We start from the raw sequence: 16238 nt of genomic DNA, 5'->3' as shown, positions 1-16238 counted from the left end.
GGCTCTGCTCCTACATTGCCTGAAGCTTCCTGTGCTGGGCCTCAGTGCCTTGATGCTGCTGGCCTGCTCCTGGGACAGGGTGTCACTGGTGGCCTGCATCACCAGGGATGGGACCTCTCTGTGTTGCTGGTCTCTCTGGAACGTTGGCTTGCCTAGGCTCCAGTCTGGCTTCTGGTTTATACTGGGGGTAGAACCTCGCTGATGGATTGCCCTGGCTTGGAGCCTCAGAAGCCTCCCTTCAGCTCCCCTAGGTTGCAGCCTACACTGCTGCTGCCATAGCTATAACCTAATTCCCCTCCCATCCCAGTGAGACAGACCTTTTCAGCTGGCCCTTCAAGTTGTCCTGGGCTGGTAAGCTTACTTTCCTGCTCCTAAATTGCTTGTGAGGTATTTTTCAAGATTGTTTGGAGGGAAATTGCAAAGGGCTCAGGCTAGTTCCTGCCTTACTCTTCCATCTTGGCATGGAAGTCTCCTGTCAGTGCTTTTGACCCATAAGGCTGTGAGACCCCTGGCAAAGGGCTTAACGTCTCCATGCCTGAGACAATTCTCTGGGCCTTTGGGCCAGTCTCTTCATATCTTGGTTCCACGCAGTTTTCTCCAATTACAAATGAATCAGTTAATACCTATCTGTTAAGGGTTTGCTATGTGCCAAAACATGTGCTAAGTGCAAAGAAAGACAAACCAGTCCTTGCCAACAAGGAGTTTTCATTATAACGAGGGAGGATAATACGATAAAAATTGTGGACCAGACAGTGGGTCAGTGCATGTTGGAGCCTAGCTGCTGACCTGGGCTGCTGGAGAGACTTCCTCTCACCAATGACAACACAGGACAGAACCCCCAAAAAAGCCTAATTGGGTCACCTGGCTGGAACCTGGAATGTACAGTGAGAAATAAAAGCAGTTTCTGGTAAGTATCAAATATTTTTCACCTTCATAACTAGGTTGTATAGGTGGACCTGGAGGCAGAAGACCAGGAAGGTCCCTAAGACAACATCTGTAAAATGGGTGTAACAATAGCACCTACTTCCCAGGGTTGTTTGCCATGACCAAATGAAATAATATTGATAAAACACTTTACAAGCCTTGAAGTGCTATTTTAATTATTATTACCATTATTACTATATGTTTAGTTTGTATAGCAGGGTATATCTCACTTTATAAAACATAAGTACCTCTGGAAAAAAAATCACATGCAAATGCAATTTATAGAATATAATCTTCTTGAGCACAGGGACCATTTTATATTTTTGTGCTTATAATCTTAAAACCTAGTACAAAGGAGGTACCTTAAAATTGCTTATTGAATAAATATTTACATGCAAGAGGGGAGTTTGCTACTTGGAGCTTATGAGGTAATTCCTTTTGCAAAGCACATTGTTCATCTCCTAATGTGTATGTGTACATATACACATGTGTATGTGCATGTAGCATTCATCATATATAAGTAGGCACACCCATATTTGTATACGTAAGTGTATGTTATATACATATATGCAAACATATATATGTATGTGTATAAAATGTCCTGTGCTGGTTTTACTTAATTCAATGGGAATTCTATCTAGCAGATAACTATTTATTCCAGTATGCTCTTTGTCTACATTAGTGCCATTGGCCTTAGACTATAAGATCTTAGGTGGCAAGCCAATTATCTCTTTCCCTTCCTCTGTATAGTGCTATACCCAGGAGGCTCCTTCAAGGCCCTTAGTCAATTTTGGCCCAGTTGGCAGTGGGAGAGCTGGATTCTTCCTCTTTGGAATCTCCTGTCTATTATTCAGCTGCCTAACTCTCTGAGCCCCAGTGTTTTCTCACTCATTATTATTTTCAGGCTGCCGAAATACTTATTAAAACAATGAGGTACATTTTGATAACATGAATATGAAAAAGAGAGATTTAAGGAGAGAGGAAATATAAACTGAGGAATGTGGTTGCCAATGCTCTGTGTATAGAGATGAATAGATAAACTTAACAGTGTTAGGAAAGAAGATAGTCTTCCTTATTTCAAAGCTGTAGCAGTTTTAATAGCCAACAGAGAGTCAACAAATATTTAAGTGCCCTAAAGAGCATAATATTCTTCTAGGTGCTCTGGGAACACACTAAAGAATATAAACAGCCCCCATTCTCACAAATTTTGCAGTTTCTTTGGGAAGCCAAGACAAACAAATGTGTGCTTAACATAGTTATGGACAGCAATGCATCATTGACTGGTATTGTTGGGAAATGAGGTATTCTAGATGAGTACATTCTTCAGAAACATACACACCATGCTCCCCAAACCCTTTTTAAACAGAAGTCCTACAGGATCATAGACTTAGAACTGAAAGGATCTTTGAACGATATCCAGTTCAATTCCCTCATTTTGCAGATCAGTATACTGAGGCCCAGAGAGAGAGAAACTGACTTGCAGAAAGTCAGACAATTGGCAAAGCTAGAATTTGAACTATGATAGTCTGATTCTAAATACAGTGGCCTTTTCACTGTACCATAATGCTTGCCCAAAGCCCTGGGGTTCAGCTCTGTTTTATCAAATTATTCTCCTTCAATTGAAGAACTCCATTTAAAAGGGAGGCACCTTTGATGAAGGGAGATTTTGAGAGGGAGACAGAAACTCTACAGTGGGAGTGACCCAGGACCTTAGAAATGGCCATGGCCCCCAGATCACTGGTCGATTCTAGCTTAGTCTTTTCAGCTATCAGCAAGAGGCACAAGTCTTGTGAATAAGGATTCCTCATTCCTGCAGCATTCATACCACTTTCCATCTACCAAGTGTCACAGATGAATAGGAAGCCCAGAACCCCTAGGGACATCATCTTCCTTCTTCCCCCATACCCTCAGGAAACCAGCCCATTTTCAAACTTGGTTCCTATAGCCATAGTCCAGGGAAGCAATCTTGGTGGAGATGTAATTTGCTGGCTTCTTCTGAAGGTGCCACAATCCCTACACCCTCAACAATTACAGTCCTGAAGACACAGAAAAGAAAGTTCTAGCCTTTGGCACTCTCAAATAATTCAACATTAAAATCAGATTTTTTTAAAAAATAGAAACATCATTAAAAAGGTGCATGACTATTTACTTTGCTGCTGTATTCCAAGGGCGACGAAGTTTTCCATCTGACACACAGCTGAAATATTCAGTGAGCTTCTCCTTGTCAGCATGTGAGCTATATGAGAACAGATTCTTGTTTTTCTACTTGTATCTCCAGTCCTGAAGTTTGTGTTTTGTATATATTAAGCACTTAAGAAATGCTTTTTCACTCATTCATTCATTCTTTCATTTGTTCCCTCAAAGGCATTTTTCAACTGACAAATACAGTAAGGCTTCACTTTTTGTAATTAACTCAAAGTCAATATGCCTCACACTCACTAGCTGTGTGACGAGGGCAAGTCACTTCACTCTGTTTGCCTCAGTTTCCTCATCTGTAAAATTAACTGGAAAAGGAAATGGCAAAGCACTTCATCGTCTTTACCAAGAAAACTCCAGATGGAGTCACAAAGCCTTCTGAAAATGACTAAACGACAACAACAAAGTCATTATGATGTATGTCTACCATTCTAATGTGTAAGAGGGATCTCCGGCACAATTTTATGGACATCTTGAACATAGAATAGAAAGTGCCACCCTACCTTCCCTTGGCAGAGTCTCCTCCTACCATTAAACACCTCCTATCTGAGACCTTCTCAGACATCATTGCTAGATGGTATAATAGTAGATAGAGTGTTGGACTTGGAGTAAGGAAGGCTTATCTTCCTGTGTTCAAATCTAGCCTGAGGCAATTACTGGTGGTGTGAACTTAAGCACTGCATTTAACCTTGTTTGCCTCAATTTCCTGATTATAAAATGAGGGGAAGAAAGAAATGGCAAACTACTCCATTGTCTTTGCCAAGAAAACTCTGAATAGGGTCACATAGAGTGAGACCCAACTGAACAAGAACAACAATTGCCATCCTTGCAGGAGATCCTGGAGCCCTTGAGCCTCCTCTCCACCTTCACACATCTGGACACTTTTGCTCATGACGGCAGCTTCCAAAACTGCCTAACCTCTGCCTCTCCCCTTCACCTCCTCACTGCCTTGAGAGCTCAAAGGAGCTCAGAGTTCAGTCCTCATTGGTCTAAGGATCTTATGGTCGGGACCTTGAAATTCAAGGTTACTCTTAGCATGCTATTCAAGATTAGAATGAGATAATGCTTGTGAAGCCCTTTGCAACTTTAAAACCCTATGGAAATGCTAGTTGCTGTTGGTATTTAAACAGGGTCTCATGTGTGAGTCTGAGGACATAATCACTATTATACATTATGTGTCGCTTCCATGAATTGTTGGATTTAGAATGGCGGAGGACTTCAGAGATATTAATGCAGTCCTCTCCTTTCTATTTTTCTTTCTGATATATCTGCCTGAATGGCCCATTAACATTTCAAACTCAAGAGATATAAAACCAAACCCATCTTCACCCCAAACCTGCTTCTTCTTCCTATCTCCTTATTTTTTGTCACTGGCAACTCCAGTCTCTAATATGGTGATCCTTGAAAACTTGAAGATACGTTTTCTTTTTCTCTCTCTTTGGGCCCATCTGGTCAAGCTAATCACTTGTCAGGCATCATAGATAACTACTTCTGCCATGTCTCTTGAATTTAGTTCAATTTAATGCAGTTTTTAGGTGCCTGTCATCTGCAACACACTGATACAGTGCCATCTGGGGATGCAAAGATATGCATGAAAGAGTACCTTCCCTCAAGGAAATTACACAGAATTTGTCCTCTCCTTTCCTTTTCCTGATGTTTCCATCTAATTTAGGCCCTCAATACCTCTTGCTTCAACTTCACACTTTCAATTTCTCCTCCAGCCAATCCATTCTACACACCATTGTTACTTTAATCTTTTAAAGCCTTCTAGTCTACTGCCAGAGGTAACTTTCCAGTATTATCTCACGCTACTTCCCCTCAGGTATTTTATACTCTTGCCAACATGGAATACTTCCTCTTTCACTGTCTACCTCTCCCCTTCCCATTCCATTAGAAAAAAAATAAAACCTTTGTAACAATTATGAAGAGTCAAGTTACATGAAGTCCAACAGTGGTAGTGCTGAAAATGTCCATCTTGTTGTGATTCTTGAATCCATCATGTCTCTTTTAGGAGTTGTGGAGCAGTCTTCATCATGGCTCTTCTGCAATTGTGGTTGGTCATTGCACTGATAGAATAATTATGTTTTTCAAAGTTTTTTTTGGCTTTACAATGTTGTTTTTGTGTACAATATTATTTTGGTTCTGCACACTACATTCTTTAAAAAATATATTTTTTTAATCAGCCAAGATCCTCCTCACCCTCTCACAGCAACCCCTTTCCCCTAATTGAGAATGCACACACACACACACACACACACCCCAAATCTGTATAGTTGTTCAAAACAAATTTATGCATTGGCAGTGTCCAAAAAATATTTGTTTCGTTCTTCATTCTGTCCTTCACCTCTTTATCAGGAGGTTGATAGCATGTTTCATCATTTGTCCTCTGGAATACTGGTTGGTCCTTATGCCTGTAGGAGTCCAGCAAAATAGTATTTCTTTCATATTTGTATTCCATAACTTGTTCATCCATTTCCCAATTTATGAGCACCTTCTCAGATTCTCATTCTTTACCACCTCAAAAAGATCTATAAATATTGTTGTACGTTATTAGAGTTTGTTTTGTTTAGGACTAATAATCCTTCCCTTAACCTACCCTCCCTCTGATTGTACTCTTCTCCTTTCACCCTCATTTCTATTCTCCTTTCAATGAAACCTATTTCTGCACCTAACTTTGTGTATATGTACGTATACTCTTCCTGTTCAGGTGATAGTGAGATTCAAGTGTCAGCCTCTTCTTCCATCTCGCCTTCTCTGTATAAAATGCTACTTGCATACCCCGGTTATGAGATAATTTTTATTAACTTTTCTTCCTCTCCCTCCCCTCAAGTGTATTTTTCTTCCTCTATCATTCCATTCTTTTCTTAAAATTATCAAGACATAACAGAACCACTCCAATGTCTTGTCTAATTGGATTACATTTATGAACCCTGGTGGTGATAGGATTCAGGGAAGATACATATATCGTCTTCCCATATTTAAATGTAAGCATTTTATCTTTGCTTAGTAATTTATCCTTGTTCATTCATGTTTACCTTTTTATATTTCTTTTCATTTCTGCATTTTATCTTCAACAATTCTCTTCAACTCTGGCCTTTTCATTAGGAATGTGTGGATGTCCTACATTCTAGTAAAGGCCCATTCTTTTCCTCTGTAACATTATACTCAGTTTTGCTGTATATATTATTCCTGGCTGTGATCCCATATACTTAGCCTTCTGCAATATCACATTCCAAGTTCTCACTTTTTTATAGTGATGGCTGTTAAATCGTGTGTGATCCTGACTGGGGCTCCTCAGTACTTGAATTCTTTCTTTCTGGCTGCATTTTTTCTTTGACCTAGAAGCTCTGGATTTTGGCTCGGAGTTTTCATTTTGGGATTTCTTTCAGGAACTGACTGGTGGATTTCCACTTTGCCCCCCAGTTCTAAGAGATTTGGGCAATTTAAAGATTTTTTGAAGTAGGAATTCTCCATTTTTGGTCATGCCATTTAGATAGTACAGTGATTCTTGGTTTTTTTTTCCATCTAAATCTGTTTTCTAGGTCAGTTGTTTTACCTATAAGATGCCTTACATTTTCTTCTACTTTTCAACTTTTTGATTTTGTTTAATATTCTTTTGCTTGCCTCATGAAGGCTTTGGTTTCTGCTTGTCCATTTTATTTTTTTCAGGGAGTTTGTTGCTTGTGCAAGGTTTTGTACCTCTTGTGCCAATCTCTTAATTTCCTTTCCAGTTCTTTCTTGCATAGTTCTCATTTCTTTTCCATTCTGTTTCCTTGCAAACTCTCACATTCGATTTATAAAAATATTTTAAACTCTTTTAAAAACTCTTGATTCATCTCTTCCAGGAATTCTAATTGAGTTTGTGACCGAGCTGTGTTTTTTCTGAGATATTGATTGTAAATGTTTTGGACTTATTCTTTTCTTTTTTGTTTCTGTCTTGCCCATGGTCACTGAAATGCAGTAGTCAGGACTTTCAACTCAGATATCCCTGATTGCTCTTCTATCTTCTGTGCCATGCTGAAGAATTCAATATGTTTGTTGAATTGAATTTGTTAAATTGAACCATCATTCAATAGTAATTTAAGGGTCCTTAGTGGAATGGACATGGAACCCTCTGGGCTGCAAAGTGAATGTATGGGGTTGGTAAACTCTACACTAGAACCTATGGACTCAGGAGAATTTTTAATGGGCTACCAGTGAACATTAAATACATAACAAGATAATATGGACTCAATAATCTCATTGAAAGTTTTGATCAGGAAATAGCTAGTGAATATCCATTATATGCAAATCCCTTCACTAAAGGAATATTTGGTTACAGTGAAATGGTTGCAGTCTCTGGAGCCAGAAAAACTCTGTTCAAATTCTGGCCCTTCTAGGCCATGTGTTACCTGCTAGGAAATCACTTTACTGATGTGATTCTGTTGTTATTGAATCATTTCAGTTGTGTCCAACTCTCCATAACCCCATTTGGGATTTTCTTCACAAAGGTTGTGGAGTTGTTTGTCATTTCCTCATCTATAAAATGGAGCTGGTAATAATATTTGCACTACCTAACTCACAAGTTGTTATGAGGATCACAAAATGTAATCTATTATAAAATCCCTTGTATGTTGTAAAGTTAGGTTTTATTATTATCATGAGGATTTGAATTTAGATCCTCCAACTTGAAATCTAGTGCTTTTGCTATTATACTACAGCTGATGGGAACCTGTTTGACAAAGGGAAATCACGTGACAAGGTAAACTTTCCTTAACTTTCTGGGAGCACACTGTGGGAACTCTAGAAATAGGGTAGCTCGTCTCATGTTCCATGTGAAAATACTTCATTGAGAAATGGATATTGACATGGTTCATTACCTTCCATGCAAAGATTGCAGTGGTGCCATCCCTTAACCATTGCTCAAGTAATCCAGTGAAACAAAAAGATTTTAGAATTATTTTTAGAATAAGAATAATTATAATGAGTAATGATGTATGCTACAGAATATACCTACAGTAGGCATCTCCAAAGCTCATCAATCAGTCAATAAGCATTTAAGCACCTACAATATGCCAAACACTAAGTAAGATGCCAGGAATACAGTGAGAGAAATGAGAGTTCTTGCTCTCTAGAAGTTTATACTATATCATGGAAGGCAACAGATACATCTCCAAGTTTAAATAAAATATGTATAAAATAAATTAAGCATAGTTTTAGGAGAAAGGCACTAGCAGCTGGGAGCATCAGGCCCTTATTTCATTTTCAGAATTCTCTCTGAAACAGAAGAGAACTTAATGCATTCACTACAATGGGACAGAACCGAATGGGCCAGATAAGATTGTAAAGTGAGAGACATTTTTCAGAATTTAAACGTGTATGAGAGAGTGCTTTTGTGTTGTTCTTGAGTTGTTTCGTATTCTTTGTGACCCAATTTGGGGTTTTCTTGGCAAAAATTTTGGAGTGGTTTGCCATTTCCTTCTCCAGCTCATTTTACAGGGGAGGAAACCGAAGCAGTGTTAAGGGGCTTGCTCAGAGTCACACAGCTAGTGCGTTTCTGAGGTTGGATTTGAACTCGGGTTTTCCTAACTCCAGGGCTGGTGCTCTGTCCACTGCAATGCCTAATTGCCCTGAGAGTGCGTGCATTCTTGTTATCATATTTAACTTTGTGTTTGTTAAATAATAATTTATGTTTGCATGAGCATAAAATAAATTGGGCAAGTTTTCTCTAAAGAGTCAGATGAAATATAGATGCTGAAGAAATACATATTCAGTAGAATTTTGTCCCCAAATTTTCCTTTGTCCCCATAGGCCTATTAGAAGAAACTAATGGAAATGGTAGAAAAGTACCTTTCAAATTTTAGAATCATTCCAGTTATTGAAGAGACAGTGTGGTGGTGTGGAGGGAGGCCTATTATTAGGGTCAAGGTTACCTGTTTTCAAGTCCTGTCTCTGACACATACAAATTGAGTGACCATAGATAAGTTTCTTAATTCCTTATCTGTTCTCTGCTCCATGGCCCTGGGCCACATTGTTATGACCTGTGAATTTGGCAACACTGGTTATAAATTACTAAGACTCTATGATCCTTTGTGGAAAGAAAAAATCAAAGTATGTACCTTATAGATAACAGTAGGTCAGTAGCAGGTCTTTGTGGGTGAATGGGGCAGGCAACAAAATTCCCTTTGTGACTGGACTTTGCCTATTCTAATTCATTTTTGAGATTCTTAAGGGAGAGTTATTGCATTTCTAAAACCATATTAAGTTCTGCTTTGCTTCTCTACTCTAGTAGAAAGGAAAATTTTTGCGAGCAGGCACTATTTGATTTTTGTCTTTGTTTTCCCATTGCATAGAAGAGCATGCTTCACTCAGTGGATGCTTACCCACTCTTTAATGAATTCAGCTTGTTGAATTTTCTGTTTATATGTTCTGTGATGGAAAAAGTGATTAAAATATTTCTGGGAAAAGAGTGTAAATTGGGGAAATTACAGCATAAATTGTGAAAGCTGTTAGCAACCTAGGAAATTTTGTGAATTCATTAAAAAAAGAAAGTAAAATAACACCTCACTATACTGAGGAATGTTCTTTTGTGAAATCCAATATCTTAGTTTGAAAATAAGATCCCATGCTATATGATGTCTAGCTGCCATAAACTACTTACACTCTGAACATAATTGTCATTACTGCCTTGACATTTTAGTGGTCAGTAGGAGTTCTAATCATAACTAGATGGCTTGTTTTCACACTTTTTTTTTTGTATTGCTTTGATAGGGAACCCTATCCAGAAGCTAAGTGGATCAGTTAAAACTGAATTACTCATCAGGGTGGTCATCAAGAAATTGTCTTGACCTTTGATGTAAGACTTGCATTCTGATCACTTAGCATTTTCTTGCAACATTGCTGATCAAAGCCAAACATGTGTTCAAAAACAGAAGGAAAGCCAGGTAATGTAGAAATAAAGAAAACATCAGTGCTAAGAAAGGAGCAAAGGTACTGATGAAAAGGTATTGATTTCCAGCCAGTTGGGTCATTGTGAGAGATTTGTCATTTTATTTTTGTCATGTTTTTTAAATGTTCGATTTAATATGGAATAATATGCAATAATAGAATATGGATAATCCCAGCTTTTTTGCCATTTTGTTGGGGTTTTGATGTTTTTCAACTTCAATAAAAGTATAAAGGGGCAACATTGCCAGACAGCCAATATCTTAAAACTTGTTTTTTCATCTTTAGTGTCTCCCTTTTTCTCATTTCCTACTTCCAAATCAGTCAACAAATTCCACTGAATCTTCCTTTTCAGAGTCTCTTCCTTCCATTTCATTTTTAACTATTTTCATATGGGCTAATATAAGAATCCAAAACTATAATTCTGTCACCCAGGGAAAACTGCTGAAAAGTTATCCTAAAAACGACTTTTTAAGATAAATTTTTTTGAGTGAGAATCATGGGGGTAGGAGGAATCTTTGAGGGAAGAATCAGACTTGGGACGGAAGGGCTTGGTAGGGAAGAGACTTTGGGGAAACTGCAAAGTTGTGACTTTGAGATAGAGTGGGACCAATAGGGGAGGCCCATCCTGGGTGTATGGTTACAAAAGAGAAAAACCTTTCCTGTTTTAAATAGCTAACTAATTATTTTTGCAAAGTAGGAGCTAACCCTTCCTTCCTTCCTTCCTTCCTTCCTTCCTTCCTTCCTTCCTTCCTTCCTTCCTTCCTTCCTTCCTTCCTTCCTTCCTTCCTTCCTTCCTTCCTTCTTCCCTCTCTCTCTCTCTTCCCCCCCCTCCATTTACCTGAAGGAGTATAAACCCTGTTAATTTTGGTACCCTACAGTAAAGCCCAATTATCTGGTGGCCCGACTCTAGTTGTGGCTCTACATTAGTCTCTTAATGGTTGGCCTGCTCCACTCTTTCCTCCCTCCCATATATCCACTAAGTGATTAATCTTTCTAAAGCTGATTGTGTTGTGCTACTGTATTGCTTAAAAATTGTCAGTAATGATGGCTGACATTTTAAAAGTGCTTTGAAGTTTCAAAGGATTTTACATATATTTGCTCACAATATCCATGTGTGCTAAGGGATTATTATTCTCATTTTACAGATGAGGAAACAGAGGCGATAAAAGTTAAATGACTTGTTCAGAGTCACACAGGCAAGAGTCTGAGGCAGTATTTCAACTTGGGTCTTTTTTATTTCTCCCCTATGTTGCCTTCACAATGGCTTCTTATTGTCTAGTGATCAAAGAAGGTAACAAACAGTGGAGGAGCCATCCATATTTATGTAGACAAAAATTTAGCTCAAGGCAATGTATACATCAGGTCACCTTCAATTGCTCTGGTAATTGCCTGGATAAATGTAGGGTGGTACAGTGATTACAGCTGCATATATTTCTTCCAAATTAACACAGCCTGTTCCCTAATTCTGTGACAGTAGCCCAACTTGCTTCTCATTTGATGAAGAAAGAGGATTTAGTCACTGATGGATGTAGTTCTGACTATGGAATAAAATTATGATCAATCAGCTGGTCATTCAAAATTTTTCATAATTTAGTCCGACATTCCTTTCCAATCTTGTCTCTCATGATTCTTCTATATTCCAGTCAAACTAGATATTTTACTGCTTTTTCCAACATCTTTTTCCCATTCCTTTTGTGCTTTTTTTTTTTTTGCTTGTCGTACTCTCTATGCTTAGAATTTCCATCCTTATATACCTGCCTGCTGGAATCCCATGTATACGTCAAGGCCCATCTCAAAGGGTAACTCCTCCTTGAATACTTTTCTGATCATGTGAGTCAGGAATGAGGTCTCCCTCTAAACTTAACATTTTCTACACACAATCTTGTATTGTGTAGCTGTGCACATATTTATCTCTTATCCCCTACTAGATTATAAATTCATGAGATTTTTATTGTTGTTATTCAGTCACTTCTAGTTGTTTCTGACTCTTTGTGACCCCATTTGGGGTTTTCTTGGCAAAGATAGTGGAATGGTTTGCCATTTTCTTCTCCAGCTCATTTTGCAGATGGGGAGCTGAGGCAAACAGGGTTAAATGACTTGCCTAGGGTCACACAGCTAGTAAGTATCAGAGTCCATATTTGAACTCATGAAGATGAGTCTTCTTGACTCCTGGCCCATTATTATATCTACTGTACCACCTAGCTGCCCAAATTCATGAAGACAGGAATCATTTAATGCATATCTTTTTTTTTAAATTTTCACTTTAGAATTACTCAATTTTATGATCAAATTTACTTAAACATTTATGACTGACTGATGAAATGACTTAGGAAGGATTTTCTTGAGGCTACATTGTCAGAAGTTAGATATATAATTAAGTGACTTGCTCAGGGTCACATAACTAGTGTCAGATGTCAGATTTGAACCCATGTCTTCCTTTTTCAAAGTCCAGCATTCTATCACTATTACACATGACCTGTAATTCATTTGCTCTTCCTTTCTGATTCATATGATATATATACACACACACACACACACACACACACACACGCACACACATATATCTTTTCAAAATCATATGAGTATATAAAATGCAGCTTTATGCAGTTGTATTTAATATGTCTACTCTACTTTCAGTTATACTTTTTTATTTTGTATTATTTAATGATTCCCATCTTCTTCTTGCCCCCAGCTTCTGGAGTTCCTATACTTGTCATTCTCTATGCCTGATATACTATTGTCATCTTTTTAGGTATTTCCCAAGTACTAGGCTATTTATTGGGTGGTTTGCTGTTTTCTAATGTTGCTCAATAACTCACATTTATGTGGTACTTTAAGATTTACATTATGCTTTCCTTATGGTGACTCTAATGAGGAAGAAATAATACAAGTATTCTTATCCCCATTTCAGAGATGATGAACTTGAGGCTCAGAATGCTGAAATGTCTTGCCCAGGGTCACTCAGTGAGTGATACAACTATGACAGTTTCATTTTTTTTTTAGGCAGTTGGGGTTATGTGACTTGCCCGGAGTCACACAGCTAGTAAGTGTCAAGTGTTTCATCTGAGGCCAGATTTGAACTCAGGTCCTCCTGACTTCAGGGCCAGTGCTCTGTCTACTGTGCCACTTAGCTGCCTCCTGACAGCCTCGTTTTTAACTACAGTTTCTTTTATTTTTTTCAATTATCAAGCATTTCTTTTTTCTTCCCTCTATCTCCCCCACCACTGAAAAAAGAAAAACAAAAACTTTGTAATATATAAGCACAGTCAAGTAAAACAAATTCTCATTTTGTGTAATTGTCACCTCACTGTTAATAGGTGGGTGGCATTCTTCATCATCAGTCCTTTGAAAGTATAATCAGTCATTGCATTGATTATAATCTTTGTACAAGTTGGGTGTATTTTCCTTTTAGTTATTTCCTTGGGACGTTTTCTAAGACTACTTCATAGTTTGTGTCTATCTCTGTCTCTCTGTCTCACTCTGTGTGTCTCCCTCTGTCTCTGGCTTTATGTCTATCATTTTCATCTCTGTCTCTATCTCCATCACATTTACCTATATCATCTGTATCTATCTCCCCAAAGTGCTTAGAACATTGAACACAATTTGGACTCAGTAATAAGGCCAAATGAATGAAAGAGTAAGTAGGTAGAGCCCCGTAAAAACAAACCAAGGGATTGTTGGGTAAAAGTCAAAGCCAGGCTAAAGAATAATCCCCTCTGTATTCCACCATTTCACAAATATAGCAACTCAAGCAGGAGGAGGCCAAATGATTCCTTGGGGTCACATAATAAGTTAGGGCCAGCCTTGAATGATAACTGCTCAGGCCTGGAGTTTCCAGTTGGCTGCTTAGTCACAGAATTTTTCTTCTTTTCAGCCTTCAGTCATGGCTCTCCCTCCAGATTGAAAGACAGTTGCACGTATGGAAGGTGGTGCGTATAGTGTGACGAGGGAATGAGAGTCTGGCCCCATCACGTTTCCACACACCCTTAACAAGTTCAGCTATGCTCAATGTCCTTCTTTATCAATTTGGCCCATATCATGATCTTTCAGGGTAAAATGTGATCCTCCCTTCAATTTATTCCCATAACTACAGGGAGGTTATGAAGATTAGTGATGCAAGACACATAAAATGCTTGAAGTTCCCCAGAAGAAAAGCCCTACATAAATATAAAGCATGATTATTTCTGCCACTAGCTTCAGGACCGAATTTACCAACACATCTTTCACAGGCTGCTGAGCCACTGGCAAATGATATACAATTTTTTGGTCCCTACCTGAATAAGAGTGAGAAGGGTCTCCCTCTGGAGAGCTGGACCATTTGCTCAATTGAAACTTTTGTTTTAATCTATGCATAGGATTAATTTCAGATGGAGAACAAACAACAAAAATATGCATTGGGTCGTTATAAAGAAGGAAAATACAAATAATATGAATATGTCTCTGTGATCTGTAAAAGAAAAGCGATTACTTTCACTCATTCAGCCAACCAACATACATTTATTGAGCATCTATTATATATCAGGCATAGTTGAAGACAAAAATTGAGCAGTCTCTGTTTCCCAGGAGCTTCTCTTGAGTTGGGAGAAACAGGAACACATATCAGTGGAAACAAAATATAGAAATAGGGATCAGAGCTATGATTTCATTGGTTTGGGGAACTTCCAGATGCTGAAATTCCTTCTACTAATGCTGGTTTGCAATTTCTATGCAATTTGTAGTCTAGATGATTTTCTTGTAGCTTGTATGTATCAGAGGTGGACCCAGGTTTTCCTGGGTTTGAGGTCAACTCTCCATCTACTAAACCAGGAGCGTCAAACTCAAATAGAAATAGGGGCCACTAAACCCCATGCAAGGGTATCTGGGAGCTACATATTGACTTAAAAACCCTCATAGTAATGTCATCTATGATTAGTAATTTTTGTTACACATTTCCCAATTAAATTTTAACCCGATTTGGGCTGCATGTGGGAGTGTTATAGGCCAGAGTGGTCTATGGACTGAGTACTTGATACTTCTCCATCATACCATACTGCAAATAGTTTGGGGGCAGGGGTGCTAGCAGCTGCAAGGACAGCAGCTGGAGAGGATCAGGAAAGACCTCATTCATGCAGGGGCTGAGGCCTGAGCTTGGGCTTGAGCTGAGTTTGCTGAATTATGTGGATATTGCTGGCCTGTGCTTGATGCCCTAGTTCCAGTTACAAGTAATGCTTGGTGATTCTGAATACAAGCCATGGAGGAAACCATTATGTCTCAGGGTAAGTTTTGAGAGGAAAAGGAAAAGGGTTATAAAACCTTTTGGGAGAACCATCTGACTACCAATGTGACCTTGGGCAAGTCATTGGATCTCCATAGTTCTCAGCTTCCCTATCTGTAAAATGAAAGGATTGAGCTAGATCACATTGTGGTCCCTTCCACCTCTGTGTTCCTTTTAGGAGGTGGCATCAGGGCTGATCCTTGAAGGAAAAGTGAAAAGAGGAGATAAGGAGTGAGTAGAGACATAGTGATGTAGAGTTTGTGATATTAACAACCCTAGACTTTTGCTTTTGCCTCTAGTAAAATGTAAATGGGGTATCTAGGTAGCGAAGTGGATAGAGAGCATATCCTGGAGTCAGAAGGACCTGAATTCAAATCTGGCCTCAGATACTTACTAGCTGTGTGATCCTGGGCAAGTCCCTTAATACTTCCTCAGTTTTCTCATCTGTAAAATGAGCTGGAGAAGAAAATGACAAACCACTCTGGCATGTTTACCAAGAAAATCCCAAATGGGGTTGCAAAGAGTCAGATGTGACTGAAGTGAGGGTAGCGACTACTTCATCTTTGCCTTTTTATTTCCAGCAGCCAGCAGAGGGTCTTGTACAGAGTAGGCACTTAACATATTGAGTTGAATTGAATTCTCTCTGCATATATGGAGGGGAAAACCTTATGGTATCGAGAAAGAAAATTACTTACCCCTTAAGCCTTCATCAGGAAGGGTGGACACTGTGTCTCTTAGCACTCTATGCACGCATTCTGTGCTGCCTGTGGACGCTCTAAATAACCACATGCTGGCTCTGAGGTGTGGAGGCCATAGCAGATGCTTTTAGGAGAAAAGCTCAGCCTCAGTTGTGAGATTGGCCCTCTTCTCTCAGGAGTCATGGAATCAGTGATAAGGTTTGTTGTTTCCACCAGCTCTCCTCCTTACATTCAGGGCA

The sequence above is a fragment of the Phascolarctos cinereus genome, unplaced genomic scaffold (genome assembly GCF_003287225.1).
Source record: "Phascolarctos cinereus isolate Bilbo 61053 unplaced genomic scaffold, phaCin_HiC Scaffold_7;HRSCAF=346, whole genome shotgun sequence".
In the NCBI taxonomy this organism is placed as follows: Eukaryota; Metazoa; Chordata; class Mammalia; order Diprotodontia; family Phascolarctidae; genus Phascolarctos; species Phascolarctos cinereus.
The sequence above is the reverse complement of the archived record's forward strand: the minus strand, read 5'-3'. Positions refer to the sequence as shown.